At 47.2% G+C, this 17,176-nt stretch overlaps 1 long non-coding RNA gene across 1 annotated transcript; it reads left to right on the top strand.

Moving 5' to 3' along the window:
• Nucleotides 1–2,130: 2,130 nt before the first annotated feature.
• Nucleotides 2,131–10,187, top strand: LOC113928738. The gene is made up of 3 exons (XR_003521953.2): nt 2,131–2,264; nt 7,116–7,207; nt 10,036–10,187. It is a non-coding gene; the product is annotated as an uncharacterized LOC113928738 (long non-coding RNA).
• Nucleotides 10,188–17,176: the final 6,989 nt, after the last annotated feature.

The following is a 17,176-nucleotide window of genomic DNA, read 5'->3' as shown; positions in this document are numbered from 1 at the left end:
AGGTCTGGGCATCGAGAGAATGTTCCAGACCAGTGTCAGCACCCTGTACTAGGAGGAGCCAGCTGGCGATGGATCACATTCGGGTGCGCAACCTGGAGGACTCCCACCCGCGGCGTGCTCTGCATCATGAGAGTGTAGACAGGATTGCAGCGGCCCGTGGGGCCCTGAGGAGCTGGCCTGCAGGCAGGTGGAAGGGGCTCGGTAGGGTCCTCGACAGGAGGCTCATACGCCGAGGTCCAGCCTGGGAGCAGGGACAGACCCGCCAATCCAGGACAACTGATGACCTTCCAAAGGACAGTTCTTCCTCCACGAATGTCCCTGGGAGTGAGAGAAGCATTTGTCCATCCGAAGGGTGGGAACTCCATGCGTAATTTTCTACTTTGAACAGGTGTTATGGACTGAATATCATCCCACACCCCGAAATTCCCACATTGGAGCCCAGACCCCCAGCACCTTGGAATGGGCCCCTGTGGAGATGGGGCCTTTAGGGAGATCAGGAGGAGAAAGGCGCTCATTCGGGTGGGCACTCATCCAATGGGAAGAGGGGATCACGACACAGACAGGCACGTGGGCGTGGCCAGGTGAGGGCACAGGGAAAGCAGATGCCCACACGCCAAGGAGAAGGGTGCCGGGAGAAGCCCACCCTGTGGACACCTCGCTGTCAGACTTCTAGCCTCCGGAACGAAGAGAACGTCAGTGCCCCCAGTCTGTGGTGGCTCGTCACGGCTGCTCTGGCTGACATCTACAACAGACCACACCCGCTCATGCCCGTCGATGGCCTCTGTGACCTGCGCTCCCGGCAAGAAGCTGGCTGGTGTGGGTTTCCGCGGGCGGTCAGCGATGGCACTGAGCCGGAACGTGGAAGTCTCTCCCCCAATAACGAAAGCGAGAAAACCCGACGCCCCTCGGCACACGGACTGCAGGGGTCCACTCTGAACATCAGAATCAAAAACGAGGAATTTTAGTCCCCTGGAATGTGCACATGTTTAGTGGGTGACATTGGAGGTTTGCCTCAGACCTGTTTTCTGCCAGGCACTCAAGCTTTCCTTCTCTCTCTGTCCTACCTCCATTGCCCAGGCTGAAGCCCCTGGCCCGCTCTGCTCTTTCCAGTCGTGCAAGCGTCCAAGGTCATATCTGTCTGTTTTGACAAAAGAAGTACCAGTGTTGATTGCCACGTGGCTTCTGTTTCTCGGCGAGCTGCAATCCGGAGAGTCAGATTATTAGCATGAAGCAGCTGTGCTGCAGAGTAGGCCAAGCTCCCGGGGATGGGAAGCAGGGGGGCTCCAGGCTCGGGGTCAGGGCGCAAGGGCTCTCCCCGGGCTCTCTCCACAGCTCGGTGCCACAAAACCACAAAGCACAGATCCAGCATAACGTTTTGTGACCTCAGTGTTGGGGATCGCCTCTCCGCTTGGAACCAAACTGGACCGTGCGTGTTCTTGCAGCCGGCCGTGCTGACCCTTCCTGGCAGGTACTCGGGCGCTGGGTCCCTCCCCTGCTCGCAGCCACGCAGTCTGCCTGGCCGGGGGAAGCCCTTTTTGCGTCTGAAATGGGCTTTGGCCCGCTCTTGCTGGCCTGCGGGCTCAGGATAGGATGGTGTGCTGTGTCTCCTGACAAGTTGGTTCTGCGGATTCAAAGTCAAGCTAAGGCAAAGTTCGAAAGCCCGAGGGCTCTGTCTTGTGATACGGTTTCTGAGACTACCCGCGCCCCCTTGGAACGCGTTCCGTGCTGTTAGAAATGCACCAGCGATGCAACTGACCATCAGTGACGGCTGTTTCCTCGTTACTCAATTCAGGCTTTTCTAGTTTCACAAAGAGAAAGAATAACATGTATGAAATCGGCAAATGAAGTTCTTTCTTTGTGTTCATGTCACATTGCTGATTCCTTTTTCATATTTTGCTTTCTCGTTCATTTGTACAAGAACACGCTAGGAGCAACTTGGCCTTGCCCTGTGGTGTAGAACAAAATGCTTTAGAAATACTGAATTTAATGCGTACAACATGTGATTTTTGTGAAAAACGTGAAGCAAGACGTATTTCATAATATAAGTTGTTTCTCACTCTACTTGGACTCAGAGCTGAGAGTCATCAAATGAATTGATCAGCCACATGGAGGACACTCCTGGGAAAGTTTCCAAGTGAAATGGTGCAGACGCTTGTAATCAGAACGGGGCTTCTGTGTGGGCGCGCCGTCCTGAGGACTCTTGGCCGGCAGGCTGTGAAGGAGGAACGAAGGACGGGGCGGTTGAAGGACGGCACAGTCTCCAGGTAGGAGATGCCCCAGCCCACAGCCCGTGTCAGTGAGCGTGGGGCGGTGCTTCCTCTGTGGGACCACCACAAAGGCTCTTTTCTTCTCCTGTCTCTCATTTCCTCTAAAATATATAGGAAGGAAAGCAAATTTAAAAGCAGAGCAACCACGCAGAGCTTTCCTTAATCTGTGGCTGAGGTGGGACAGCCCCCTTGGACGTCCGTCGTGGAGGCTGCCAGAGTGGGCCTGTGGCAGGACCAGTTGGCCCCGTTCATGATCTGAGTGACCTTCTCCAGGAGACATGAGTTTGGGGTTTCACTGGATGAGTTGCCACTGGAGACATCCAGTGGTATCTGAGATCGGCCACCATGCTGTCCATCAGAAGAACAGTGCCCTCTGAGCATGGGCCATGCCCCTTTTGGGGCGGAAGGGGCCATGTTGGCTCGGCTGGTTTCCCGTGCTCAGAGCCCCCCATAATTAGTTTAATGCTCGGCTGTTGCCACCCTGAAATTCTAACCCTTTTGCATTTTGCACGGGGTCCTCCCACTTCTGAGTGTGGGGAATGGGTTCCACCGAGGAAAGCAAATAAAAGCAAAGCAGACCCGTGATCTGGTCCTAGGAGCGCACGGGGTCCTTCCCAGTTCACGTGCCCGGAGTGGTGCATCGCTGGCAGCCAACCAAGTGTTGTGGAAGCCCCATCTGCTTTTGAAATTTGGAGAAGCCTCTGTGGAGGAGGTGCAGGTGGCTCTGGGCCTCTGAGGGAGATGGCAGCGGAATTCATCCGCGCTCCGGGGCGGGGGGGAAGGTGCGTTAGCCCGCTCAGATGCCACAGCAAACACCACAGACTTGGGGCTTAAACATCAGACATTTATTTCTCACAGATCTGGAGGCCGGAGGTCCGAGATTAGGGCAGCATGGTAAGGCTCCGGGGGTTCCTCCTGGTTACACCCTCACATAGTCCTTTCTTGGTGTGCTCACGGAGAGAGAGATCTCCGGTCTCTTCTTCATATCAGGACCTTAATCCCATCCTGGGTCTGGGGAATTCACCCTTCTGACCTCCTTTGCACCTAATCACCTCCAAACACCGGCCATTGGGGGACTAGGGTTTCAGCACATGACTTTGGGGGAGCACAGGCATTCAGTCCACAGAAGAATCTCTTCCCAAGCGGATGAGCATGGCCTGTCCAGCGCAAGCCATGAGAGAGGCAGCTGCAGGACACGGTGCCCGCTCCCCTGGCCCAGACCCAGGACAGGCAGAGGCTGCTGATGAAATCGGGACCTCGCCCTGCGGCAGTGGGGTGCCCTAGACTGTGCTGGTGGAGACGGGGCCTCGATCTCCTTCTGTGTCAGACTGGTGGGGACACAGGCTTTCTTCTGTGTTCACCTCAGTTCTCAAAACAAAATACGAATGTGTTACCTGTTGATAACGTGCACTAGGTATGACTATATTTACTGAGCTTGATAAAGGTTAAGTGGTCCAAGAGGCATAAAAGCCAGGCATACCTCTGAAATTTGGTAGCTTCAGCTTTAAATTAAGCATTTTATTTTATAATGGATGACAGTGGCTCTTGAAGGAATTACCTGTTGGCTGAGCTGCTGTCTTGAGTCATGCACAAGCAGGGGGCTCAAGCATGGTCTTGCGGCTTTTCTTTCCAGCTGATGATAATCCCCAGCTTTTGGTTTTCAGTTCAGATAACTTGCAACCATTAAGCACATGATGCTGGGGACATCCTCCTGCATCAGTACTCCCAGTAACACCTGAGTGACAAGTTCTGGGGCAGGCTCTTTGCCAGAGGCAGGAGGTTGCTGTTAACATCATGTCTAAGGAAGACAGGTTTGGGAAAGAGTAAATAATTACAGCAAGAACTCCAAAGAATATGCAGACACAGACAGTGCACTGTGTTGTCCAGGCAAACAGGTGTGACCAAGGAGCTCCAGATGGACATGAGAGATAGGGAGCCAAGCTTGTGTAGACAAAACATGTCTGAAAGACATGGCAAATGTTTTTTTTTTTTCTTTTCTTCCAAAATTGGAAGAGTTGATTCTGCCATCGTACGTTTTTCTCTACTCTTCTTGCTGCAAAGATCTCCCAAGTTTTTTGTTTATTAGACTTTTATCAGACTGGTAGGTCTGTAGAGAAGCCCCTTGAGTTTGAATGGCAGCCATGGCACCTCCGAATTGGGCGCGCTCGTGACATCTGTCTGCTGTGGGCTGGCTCAGCTCCCATACTCTGGGGGGACAAAGACGTCAAAACAGTCTGCTTCTCTGGGAAGCGGAGAACATATCCTAGTTACATTTATGTGCCCCAGAGCCCTGGTGGATGCATGAAAGAACTGATGCATGAATGAATATGTTCTAGGTATTTATTGCTGCAGAACATGCTACCTCAGAGCTCGGGGCACAGGACGATCATAGGGCAATGCTCTCAGAGTCTCGGGTCAGGAACCGGGAAAGGGCGGAGGGCAGCTCTAGGCTGCTCCATGCTGCCCAGGGCCTTACTGGGGCAGCCAGGCGATGGGGCTGGAATCCCCTTTGCCTCCTCGCTGGGGTGCCCCAGGGGGCTGCTCCTCCAGCCCCTGCCACCCAAGAGTGGGCAGGGTGCAGGCCGCTGTAGGAACAGGAAACAAGGGTGCGTTATCTGTAGGGAACGCAAAACTTTATAGAAGTTGAGTAAAAGTTGGCTTCCTTTTCATGATCATCATGCACCAAATCTAAACAATATCAGTAATAAAACCGTCCTCCCTGAACACATCCTCTGATGAGCTCTAAATTGCTTCAGCAGTTGCTGGTGAAAGTTCATAAACACAGGCGTTGGCTTTGGACCTTGTTCAGTTCTGCTGGAATCACCACGTGGGGCCCATTCCTGACTTTGCCTCTTGAACTGTGTCACCTGCGAGCACCTGGTAGAGGCTGACACACGGGGCTGCAGCCAACGGAGGGTCCCATCCCTTCCTGTGCCATTAGGAGCAGTAGATGCCCTCCAGGGTCTGAAGGTTATAGATCCTATCAGCCCGTCCGTTCCCTGTTCACTGTTTTATATGGCTGGTACTCACACCAGTTCCCTCTCCCCTAGATTGTCTACTCCCTACTCCACCATGTTCCCTGATCCTGATAGAACTTTGAATTCCACGCAGTACACTGTATTCCACGTGAGGACCTCTTAAAATTCAAAATATCGGGGTTGTGTTGTATTTCAAAACTGGAAGTTTAAGCCTAAAAGATGATGCATTTACTGGGGTCCCCGGCTGGCTCAGTCGGTGGAGCGTGCGACTCTTGATCTCAGAGTCGTGAGTTTGAGCCCCACGTTGGGTGTAGAGATTACTTAAAATTTTTAAAAATCAAAAAATTATGTGTTTGCTTAATCATGTTTGACTTGTCAAATCCTCAGGAAGAATATTATTGCAAATGCCCTACCTAATTCCAAAGAATTTACGGCCTTTAGAGGCCTTTTCTTGTCATTAAAAGAAAGAGGACCCTCCAGCTAAGAGACAAGATGTTTTCTGTTCCCAGAGCACCACATTGCTTCACCTTGTTTCCTGCGTTATTTATGAGAAAAAACACATCGGGGAGTGAAGAAATGCTGTGCTGTTTGCTCAGGCCACACAGTGCTTCTATCACATAAATAATTCATCCTTTTGGTCTGCGTCCTGCCAAGTACTTACCTTTCCAAGTGGGCTGGCTGTGGTTGCACACTTCTTGTCTGCAATGCATCCCATGTGGCCTCGCTCGAGCACTGCCAAAGCCTTCGGTTCCAAAGCAAGTCCATGGTGTCAACCCATCGACCCGCTGCCCCCCGCGAGCCCCACAATGCGATGGCAGAACCTCCACTCCACATGCGGCTTGCGGTGGTTCCATATCCCACTCAAAGTCCAAGTTCCGCAATTCAAAGTAAACATTCCCTCTGGGATGCTGAGGAGGACGTTGGCCGTATGTCTGAGGGCTTCAGTGGAGAGAAATGAAACAGTGGTAAACAGACCCAAGGCCTGGAGCTCGTAGAGCTTTCAAGGAGCAAAGGCCAACGTCACTGTGAAGGCAAGGTTTCTTTTCAGCCTCGACTTACGCTCCACACAGATTGTGAGTCAAAAGAAATTGGACAGAGGCACGTGTCGGAAAGTATCACAGACACTAGTGCTCACAATCCGGGACAAAATTCAAGAGCCCCTTCCTCCAAAAGCCTTTCCTGCAAAACAGGGAAGTGGTGCATCTTCCATGTGGTCTCCGTAGCTTGTGGTGCCGGCGAGAGTTCTCCAAATGATGCTCGTCTGCCTTGTAGGCCCGATGTCAATTGCAAACGAGAAATATTAATTAAACAGTAATTGTGTCTTTGCCAGTGAGTAGCTCATGCTTTTAAGGGTCATGGGCTCTATGAGGTGTTTGGAAACCTCTTCTGAACTTAAGACAGGTCAGGATAATTCATTCAGGTAAAGATGTTTTAAACTCCTAACAGGTTTGTATCCTCATGGACTGTTAGTGGGAGGCTAGTAAAGATCTTCCTTTAGGGATGGGAATGAAGCAACAATTTTTTAAAAATTCAATTTTAGTTTCTCATCTGTGTTTCAGAACAGGTTGGATTATTAGCTAAAAAAGGACATCTTTTCAATGACTGAAACTATGAATTACAGGTTGATTGTATAAAAGTAGAGATTGATTGAAATTAGAATACCAAAATGCTAGGTATTTGGGGCTGTTCTTAATGACTGAGTGCACTCAAAATAATTTAATTTTCAGACCATTTTGAAAATGTAAGATGTATCAAGATAAAAATAAATTTGTGCATGTGAAAACTTCATGAACTTGCTGTAGAAAATTTAAATAAGCAACAAGTTGTTGAAACACTGGTAAGGAAAGTAATCCTGCACTTTGCCTTCTAGGAAAGAAAAGTGACAAACTCAACATTAACCGTGTTTCCCTGCTGATGGTGGCATTGAGGACCAGCACCTGAGGAGAGAGCCCAGGGCCATCGGTAGGTGATGGGTGTCCCCGGGTCCTGGCCATAGTGTTTTGCAGGGGGTGAGTCGAAAGCCCTCCACCGTGCAGCTTTGGGGAGCGACCCCACAGAGTCCTAGGGTTGACCTTTGTTGGTGGTTGAGATCTCAGGCCCTTGGGTCTAATCTCCTTGGACTTGCTGGAGGATGCCGTGAGAAGCACGTCTCTGCTGCTGCTTGTTCTCACGCATGGGAACGGAGCCCCTCTGACTGCTAGACCCACAGCCCTCAGCCACAGAGGGTGCAGCCCCGGGCAAGGGACCTTCGTGACCCCAGTCTCCAATGAGCAGACCCTTCTGCTGGCCGACCTTCTGCTAGAGCTGTAGAATGTGCTGTGGGGGCGCTAGGGGAGGTCTGTGACCCCAGGCACCAATGCTTCCTGCCTGCACATCCTGCGCTTGCAAGGCCTGCCCCTGCACAGGCGATCCCTGGAGCCTCAGGACCCTGCCCACGGAAGAGTTTCCACGGCTTCAGCGCCCTGCCGGTTCACCCGACGGCAACGTGAGGCTGCAGAGACTCAGGAAAACAAAACTCAGACTGTGTGTGCAATTCCCATGCACAGCTGCTCTAGCAGTAGGTGATAGGAAGTGTGATGCAAGGCTACAGTCAACAAACAAATAATTTACCCCAAGTACATGGCACCATGAAAGTCAGAGAAATGCATGAGGGAAAGTGAATTTTCCCAACACTCTGTCACGTTATTTCATTGATCATTTTTCTGAAAGAGAAAACAAGGGTAATTTGGACTCTTAATTCCCCCTCTCTAGAGCCCCATTAATACTAGAAGCTACAAGGTTTGTCTTCCCATTTATTTCAAAATTTCAGAGTCTGGAGTGAAAAAGACCCCAAACTCTACCCCATGTAATGTTTCCTAAAGTGGAATTCGAGTGATTCCAGGCCCCCATGATGGTCCATTTAAGTGTCCCGCTTGTGTGTCATGTACTTGACACACCCACATAATATATAAAGAGTATTTTCATAGACTTTACAGGTGTGCATACTTACACAGCTGTGTGTGTAGATCAATTTCTGTAGATAGACATATAGATAGATGTACAGATATGCATGCTTTATTTTTATGTATTTTAATTTTTTTAAGATCTTATTTATTTATTTTCTTTTTTCCCCTCAGGTTTATACTTTGTTTGTGTATTTTAAATTTAATTAATTAACATATAATGTAGTATTGGTTTCAGAGGTAGAGGTCAGTGATTCATCAGTCTCATATCACACCCAATGCTCATCACATCACGTGCCCTCCTTAACGCCCATCACCCAGCCACCCCATCTCCCCACCCACCTCCCCTCCAGCAACCCTCAGTTTGTTTCCTATGATTAAGGGTCTCTTATGGTTTGCCTCCCTCTTTGATTTCATCTTGTTTTATTTTTTTCCTCTCTTCCCATTATGATCCTCTTTTGTTTCTTAAATTCCACACATGAGTGAGATCACATGATAATTGTCTTTCTCTGATTGACTTATTTAGCTCAGCATAATACCCTCTAGTTCCAACCACGTCGTTGTAAATGGCAAGATATCAGTTCTTTTGATGGCTGAGTAATATTCTATTGTATATACACACCACATCTTCTTTGTCCATTCATCTGTCAATGGACATCTCAGCTCTTTCCATAGTTTGGTTATTGTGGACATTGCTGCTATAAATACTGGGGTGCATGTGCCTCTTTAGATCACTACATCTGTGTCTTTGGGGTAAATACCCAATAGTGCAATTGCTAGGCCACAGGGTAGCTCTATTTTCAACTGTTTGAGGCACCTCCATACTGTTTTCCAGAGTGGCGGCACCAGCTTGCATTCCCACCAACAGTGTAGGAGGGTTCCCCTTTCTCCGCATTCCTGCCAACATCTGTTGTTTCCTGACTTGTTCATTTTAGCCATTCTGACTGGTGTGAGGTGGTGTCTCATTGAGGTTTTGGTTTGGATTTCCCTGATGCCAGGTGGTATGGAGCATTTTTCCATGTGTCTGTTGGCCATTTGGATGTCTTCTTTGGAGAAGTGTCTGTTCATGTCTTCTGCCCATTTCTTGACTGGATTATTTATTTATTTTATATATAGAGATAGAGAACGCACAAGCAGGAGGTGGAAGGGCAGAGGGAGAGGGAGAAGCAGACTCTATGCTGAGCACCGAGCCCCATGCAGGGCTCGATCTCACAACACTGAGATCATGACCTGAGCCGAAATCAAAAGTCCGATGCTCAGCAGACTGAGCCACCCAGGTGCCCCTGCATGCTTTATTTTTTAATAGGCAGTTTAGCCCAAATAGTAAAAAGTAAGGAAAAGAAAAGGAAAGAAGAGGCTGCTGGTGAACACTCTGTCTGTACACTCTGCTCCATCCACCCAGCAGACTGTCTTCTGTTGTTTTCTGGGGGTGTTTTGCATACATGCACGCAGCTCCCCGCTTTCATTTCCGCAAACAGCTTCCGGTGCCCTGTGTTCTGCACCTGGCTTCCTTCTCGTTGGAGGGTCTCTTCCTCGGGGTGCACACAGACACTCTCCTGTTCATTTACACAGCTGTGCAGTGTTCCTGCGTGTTCACTCATTAAATGTGATTTTTTAAACTCAGTCATTCTTGATAGATAATCTAATGTTTTTAATGTTAAGAATATTTTTTACATGTAGAGGATTTTTAAAAAATTTTATGTAATTACATTTTTCACTGTTCCTTTTTTGGCTTTTGGCTTAGAGTGGTAATTAGAAAGGATTGTTCTCTCATGTTTTCTTCTGCTACTTTCATAATTAATCATATATCTTTAATCCACTTGGATTTTGACCGTTTTTTCATTTCAGAAGGCTACCCACAAGGCCGGCTACCTGACTTCGTTGATTTCGATGACCCCTTTTGTGTGTGCTAACCTCCTGGACCTACTGGATGTTTCTGGGCTTCCCATAGGCTCTGCATCATCTGTGGTGCTTTATAATTTATGTTATGACCTGGTAGATCATTGCTCTCACGTCTTAGCATTTTCATAAATATTACTTTTTATTCCATATGTTTCCTGACAGATGTGCTCTATTCTCTGAGAATTAACGATTTTTTTTTTCTGTGCATTTAGGGAAACTTGTTGTCCTTCCCTCCTCCCATGGTCCCCAGTTATAAACTGTGTCCCCAGAGGGCACACCTCACTCGGGGGAGCACTGGGGCATGCTGGGCGGTGCAGGTCTGTGTGAGTGGACCTGTGTCCGAGGCTGGCAGACATGCAGCTTGCACCATCGAGGACAGTCTGCAGGAGCCCGAGGCGTGGGCCTGTGCAGGACAGACGGCCACCCACCGCCTCTGTCCCCCGCGGGGCTGTCTGCTCCGTTTCCAGGCTTCCTGGCTTTGCGCAGCCCCTCCCGGAGTGAGGGCATGAGTGTGCGCACATGCACACGCACACACGAGTCACTCCACGTGCTGTACATACGTGACACGCACACCACACACGCTGCCCACAGTCTGCAGGAAATACGTCACACACACTACACACGTGAGGAAATGAATTTTAAAAATCCGAAGTGTATCATCCTCCTGTTTGCTGGGTTTGATGGCTCTGATAGTTTCTCTTTTGTTCCAGTTTACTCCTTTCTGCTTGTTCTTTTATATCAAAAAAGCTGACCCCAGCCCTCCGGATGACTGAGATGCTCTGTGCGGGGTAGACGGTGTTGCTGACTGGTGGGCGCTGTGCCCACTCGGGGACCGCTCCCATCACGGTCACCGCCCCGGGTCCCCACCCCCCGACCTTAGGCTCCCTTGCTGGGTCCACTGAATCCTGGCTTGATTCTAGAGGCTGAGCAGGTCCTCACACATCAGCATGCAGAGGAGGCAGACGTATTTTTTGTAAAAACCTCCTCTTCTGAATCTGGGCCCTTGAAAGCTCGCTGCAAGTACTGGCTGACTCTTGACCCCCCTGAGCTGGCGATGCCCCCTTCTTCCCAATTTCCACCCTCCAAAGGTCACACGGTGCACCTGCAATGCATGCCCAGTCTTGGTGGGGTGGGTCGTGATGGGAGTGACTGGGCGTGGGAACAGCAGTGAGCCACCGCAGGGAGTAGCTCCAGGCCCCGTCTACACTCACAGACCCTGGAGCGGCACAGGGGACTCAACTGCTCTCAAGGAGGCTAAAGCTTCCAGGGACAAACAACAGGAGGGCAGAGTCAGTGGGCCTCATGGTCTGCAGAAGGTTTACTGTTCAAGGACCACCCTTTCTGCTTATTTTTATCTGTTTTAAGGGGCTGAGCCTTCCTGTTCTTTCAGCAGGTAGGAGAAAGGGCCTTTCCAAGGTGGTTTAAATTTCAGAGCCCGGCTGCTTTCAGCGTCTCTGGGAAGGGGCAGCCGGCTTTCCCTCGCCCAGTGTGATACAGGAGACGTGGTCCTCGAATGTTTACACTCCGATGTATACAGTAAGCCTTCACTTTAGAGGCAAATGAATAGTCGGGCACCGTGAGAGCCTGGCTCTATCTGAATATTGATGATCTCCTTCTCCAGGTCTCCCTGGGCTGGGGTGTGAGGTGTTGATCAGTGCTTCTTGCTGATAAGCCAAATATTTCTAGAGCGGGAAGGATTCCGCCGTGTGTGAAGCGAAGAACCATAATCTGTCCCAGCAGGCCAGGTCCGCGCGGCCGCACTGACAGTGGCCCCAGTGCTAAGCTCTCTATTAGAGCCGCCTGGTGAAGGCGCCCCTCCTTTGAATGAGGCCTCTTCTGCATCTGAAAACCCCAGCTGGGAAGGGGCTCCCCTGGGAAGGGGCACACCTGTAATTAGGGAGGCATTTGGAAGCAGAGGCCTCAAATGGTCACTTTTGTGATGCTAAATCGCCGAGTGTTTCCCAAAGCATTGTCATCTTCGGTGAACAGTTTCATTCTTACTTATTTCCTAAAAAAGGGAATGGGTGGCCTGCCTACCATGGACAGGACCGGAGTACACTTGTACGGCTATCTGGGTTATGGGAAATTTAAATCCAACTGTTTGATGAAATGTAGAAATATGTTTAAATACAGGATTAGACTTCTAATATATGAAGCAGTCAGGAGATCAAAAGGCTCAAAAGTCATGCTGAAAAAGGGCGGAGGGCTGGAGGGTGGTTTAGAGCCAAGTGTTTAAAGAGTGTTTTCAATGTGTTACATCCAATCTGACTTCAACATAAAAATAAACACAGCCGATGATGACGACGAGCAGAGCCGGTGGAAGTCCTCCCGCCTCCCCGGACCTGGGCCGGGCGCCTCGGCACTGGTTCCGCTCCCAGCATGCCAAGGAAAGGGGGCATTTGGCCTGAGAGTCAGTGGGGTCTGGACAAGAACCTGAAAGCCCCCAGGGGGCTTCCTGGGGACCAGTGGCTGATGGACACCCACAGGAATGTGATTCTTTTTTTTTAATTTTTTTATTGTTATGTTAATCACTATACATTACATCATTAGTTCTTGATGTAGTGTTCCATGATTCATTGTTTGTTCATAACACCCAGTGCTCCATGCAGAATGTGCCCTCTTTAATACCCATCACCAGCCTAACCCATCCCCCTACCCCCCTCCCCTCTAGAACCCTCAGTTTGTTTTTCAGAGTCCATCCTCTCTCATGGTTCCTCTCCCTCTCCTACCTACTCCCCTTCATTCTTCCCCTCCTGCTATCTTCTTCTTTTTCTTTTTTCTTAACATATATTACATTATTTGTTTCAGAGGTACAGATCTGTGATTCAACAGTCTTGCACAATTCACAGCGCTCACCATAGCACATACCCTCCCCAATGTCTATCACCCAGCCACCCCATCCCTCCCACCCCCCACCACTCCAGCAACACTCAGTTTATTTCCTGAGATTAAGAATTCCTCATAACAGTGAGGTCATATGATACATGTCTTTCTCTGATTGACTTATTTCACTCAGCATAACACCCTCCAGTTCCATCCACATTGTTGCAAATGGCAAGATCTCCTTCCTTTTGATGGCTGCATAATATTCCATTGTGTATATATACCACCTCTTCTTTATCCATTCATCTGTTGATGGACATCTTGGCTCTTTCCACAGTTTGGCTATTGTGGACATTGCTGCTATAAACATTGGGGTGCACGTATCCCTTCGGATCCCTACATTGGTATCTTTGGGGTAAATAACCAGTAGTGCAATTGCTGGATCGTATGGTAGCTCTATTTTCAACTGTTTGAGGAACCTGCACACTGTTTTCAAGAGTGGCTGCACCAGCTTGCATTCCCACCAACAGTGTAGGAGGGTTCCCCTTTCTCCACATCCCCGCCAAGATCTGTCGTTTCCTGACTAGTTAATTTTAGCCATTCTGACTGGTGTGAGGTGGTATCTCATTGACGTTTTGATTTGGATTTCCCTGATGCCGAGCGATGTTGAGCACTTTTTCATGTGTCTGTTGGCCATTGGATGTCTTCTTTGGAAAAATGTCTGTTCATGTCTTCTGCCCATTTCTTGACTGGATTATTTGTTCTTTGGGTGTTGAGTTTGATAAGTTCTTTATAGATTTTGGATACTAGCCGTTTATCTGATATGTCATTTGCAAATATTTTCTCCCATTCTGTCGGTTGTCTTTTGGTTTTGTGGACTGTTTCTTTTGCTGTGCAAAAGCTTTTTATCTTGATGAAATCCCAATAGTTCATTTTTGCCCTTGCTTCCCTTGCCTTTGGCGATGTTTCTAGGAAGAAGTTGCTGCGGCTGAGGTCAAAGAGGTTGCTAGCTGTGTTCTCCTTTAGGTTTTGGATGGACTCCTGTCTCACGTTTAGGTCTTTCAACCATTTGCAGTCTATTTTTGTGTGTGGTGTAAGGAAATGGTCCAGTTTCATTCTTCTGCATGTGGCTGTCCAATTTTCCCAACACCATTTGTTGAAGAGACTGTCTTTTTGCCATTGGACATTCTTTCCTGCTTTGTCAAAGATGAGTTGACCATAGAGTTGAGGGTCCGTTTCTGGGCTCTTTATTCTGTTCCACTGATCTATGTGTCTGTTTTTGTGCCAGTGCCATACTGTCTTGATGATGACAGCTTTGTAATAGAGCTGGAAGTCTGGAATTGTGATGCCGCCAGCTTTGCTTTTCTTTTTCAATATTCCTCTGGCTATTCGGGGTCTCTTCTGGTTCCATACAAATTTTAGGATTATTTGTTCCATTTCTTTGAAAAAGATGGATGGTATTTTGTTGGGGATTGCACTGAATGTGTAGATTGCTCTAGGTAGCATTGACATCTTCACAATGTTTGTTCTTCCAATCCATGGGCATGGAAAGTTTTTCCATTTCTTTGTGTCTTCTTCAATTTCTTTCATGAGTATTTTATAGTTTTCTGAGTACAGATCCTTTGTCTCTTTGCTTAAATTTATTCCTATGTATCTTATGGTTTTGGGTGCAATTGTAAATGGGATCGACTCCTTGATTTGTCTCTCTTCTCTCTTGTTGTTGGTGTATAGGAATGCCACTGATTTCTGTGCATTGATTTTATATCCTGCTACTTTACTGAATTCCTGTATGAGATCTAGCAGTTTTGGGGTGGAGTCTTTTGGGTTTTCCACATACAGTATCATATCATCTGCAAAGAGTGAGAGTTTGACTTCCTCTTTGCCAATTTGGATGCCTTTGATTTTTTGTTGTCTGATTGATGTGGCTAGGACTTCTAATACTATGTTGACTAGCAGTGGTGATAGTGGACATCCCTGCCGCGTTCCTGACCTTAGGGGAAAAGCTCTCAGCTTTTCCCCATTGAGAATGATATTCGCTGTAGGTTTTTCATAGATGGCTTTTATGATGTTGAGGTATGTACCCTCTATCCCTATACTCTGAAGAATTTTGATCAAGAAAGGATGGTATACTTTGTCAAATGCTTTTTCTGCATCTATTGAGAGGATCATATGATTCTTGTTCTTTCTTTTGTTAATGTATTGTTATCACGTTGATGGATTTGCAGATGTTGAACCAGCCTTGCAGCCCAGGGATAAATCCCACTTGGTCATGGTGAATAATCCTTTTAATGTACTGTTGGATCCTATTGGCTAGTATTTTGGTGAGAATTTTTGCATCCATGTTCATCAAGGATATTGGTCTATAATTCTTCTTTGTGATGGGGTCTTTGTCTGGTTTTGGGATCAAGGTAATGGTGGCCTCATAAAATGATTTGGAAGTTTTCCATCCATTTCTATTTTTTGGAACAGTTTCAGGAGAATAGGTATTAATTCTTCTTTAAATGTCTGATAGAATTCCCCTGGGAAGCCATCTGACCCTGGGCTTTTGTTTGTTGGGAGATTTTTGATGACTGCTTCAATTTCCTTAGTGGTTATAGGTCTGTTCAGGTTTTCTATTTCTTCCTGGTTCCATTTTGGTAGTTGATACATCTCTAGGAATGCACCCATTTCTTCCAGGTTATCTAATTTGCTGGCACAGAGCTGGTCATAATATGTTCTTATAATTGTTTGTATTTCTTTGGTGTTGGTTGTGATCTCTCCTCTTTCGTTCATGATTTTGTTGATTTGGGTCATGTCTCTTTTCTTTTTGATAAGTCTGGTCAGGGGTTTATCAATCTTGTTAATTCTTTCAAAGAACGACCTCCTAGTTTCGTTGATCTGTTCTACTGTTCTTTTCGTTTCTAGTTCATTGATTTCTGCTCTGATTTTTATTATTTCTCTTCTCCTGCTGGGTTTAGGCTTTATTTGCTGTTCTTTCTCCAGCTCCTTTAGGTGTACGGTTAGGTTGTGTATTTGAGACCTTTCTTGTTTCTTGAGAAAGGCTTGCATTGCTATATACTTTCCTCTCAAGACTGCCTTTGCTGTATCCCAAAGATTTTGAACAGTTGTGTGTTCATTTTCATTGGTTTCTTTTTTAATTCTTCTTTAATTTCCTGGTTGACCCATTCATTCTTTAGTGGGATGCTCTTTAGCCTCCATGTATTTGGGTTCTTTCCGACTTTCCTCTTGTGATTGAGTTCTAGTTTCAAAGCACTGTGGTCTGAAAATATGCAGGGAATAATCCCAATCTTTTGGTACTGGTTGAGACCTGATTTGTGACCTAGGATGTAATCAATTCTGGAGAATGTTCCATGGGCACTAGAGAGAATGTGTATTCCGTTGCTTTGGGATGGAATGTTCTGAATATGTCTGTGAAGTCCATTTGGTCCAGTGTGTCATTTACAGTCTTTATTTCCTTGATCTTTTGCTTAGATGATCTGTCCATGTCAGTCAGGGGAGTGTTAACGTCCCCTACCATTACTTTATTGTTGTCAATGTGTTTCTTCACTTTTGTTATTAATTGCCTTATATAATTGTCTGCTCCCATGTTAGGGGCATAGGTATTTACAATTGTTAGATCTTCTTGGTGGATAGACCCTTTAAGTAGGTTATAGTGTCCTTCCTCATCTCTTATTACAGTCTTTGTTTTAAAATCTAGTTTGTCTGATATAAGGATTGCCACCCCAGCTTTCTTTTGGTGTCCATTAGCATGGTAAATGGTTTTCCACCCCCTCACTTTCAATCTGGGGGTGTCTTTGGGTCTCAAATGAGTCTCTTGCAGACAGCATATTGATGGGTCTTGTTTTTTAATCCAGTCTGATAGCCTGTGTCTTTTGATTGGGGCCTTTAGCCCATTTACATTCAGGGTAACTATTGAAAGGTATGAATTTAGTGCCATTGTATTGCCTGTAAGGTGACTGTTACTGTATATTGTCTATGTTCCTTTCTGATCTATGCTGCTTTCAGGCTCTCTCTTTGCTTAGAGGACCCCTTTCAATATTTCTTGGAGGGCTGGTTTCGTGTTTGCAAATTCCTTTAGTTTTTGTTTGTCCTGGAAGCTTTTTATCTCTCCTTCAATTTTCAATGAGAGCCTAGGTGGATATAGTATTCTTGGCTGCATATTTTTCTCATTTAGTGCTCTGAAGATCTCATGCCAGTCCTTTCTGGCCTGCCAGGTCTCTGTGGATAGGTCTGTTGCCAATTTAATGTTTCTACCCTTGTAGGT

This window comes from Zalophus californianus, chromosome 5 (genome assembly GCF_009762305.2).
Source record: "Zalophus californianus isolate mZalCal1 chromosome 5, mZalCal1.pri.v2, whole genome shotgun sequence".
NCBI lineage: Eukaryota > Metazoa > Chordata > Mammalia > Carnivora > Otariidae > Zalophus > Zalophus californianus.
This window is presented reverse-complemented; position numbering and strand designations above follow the sequence as displayed.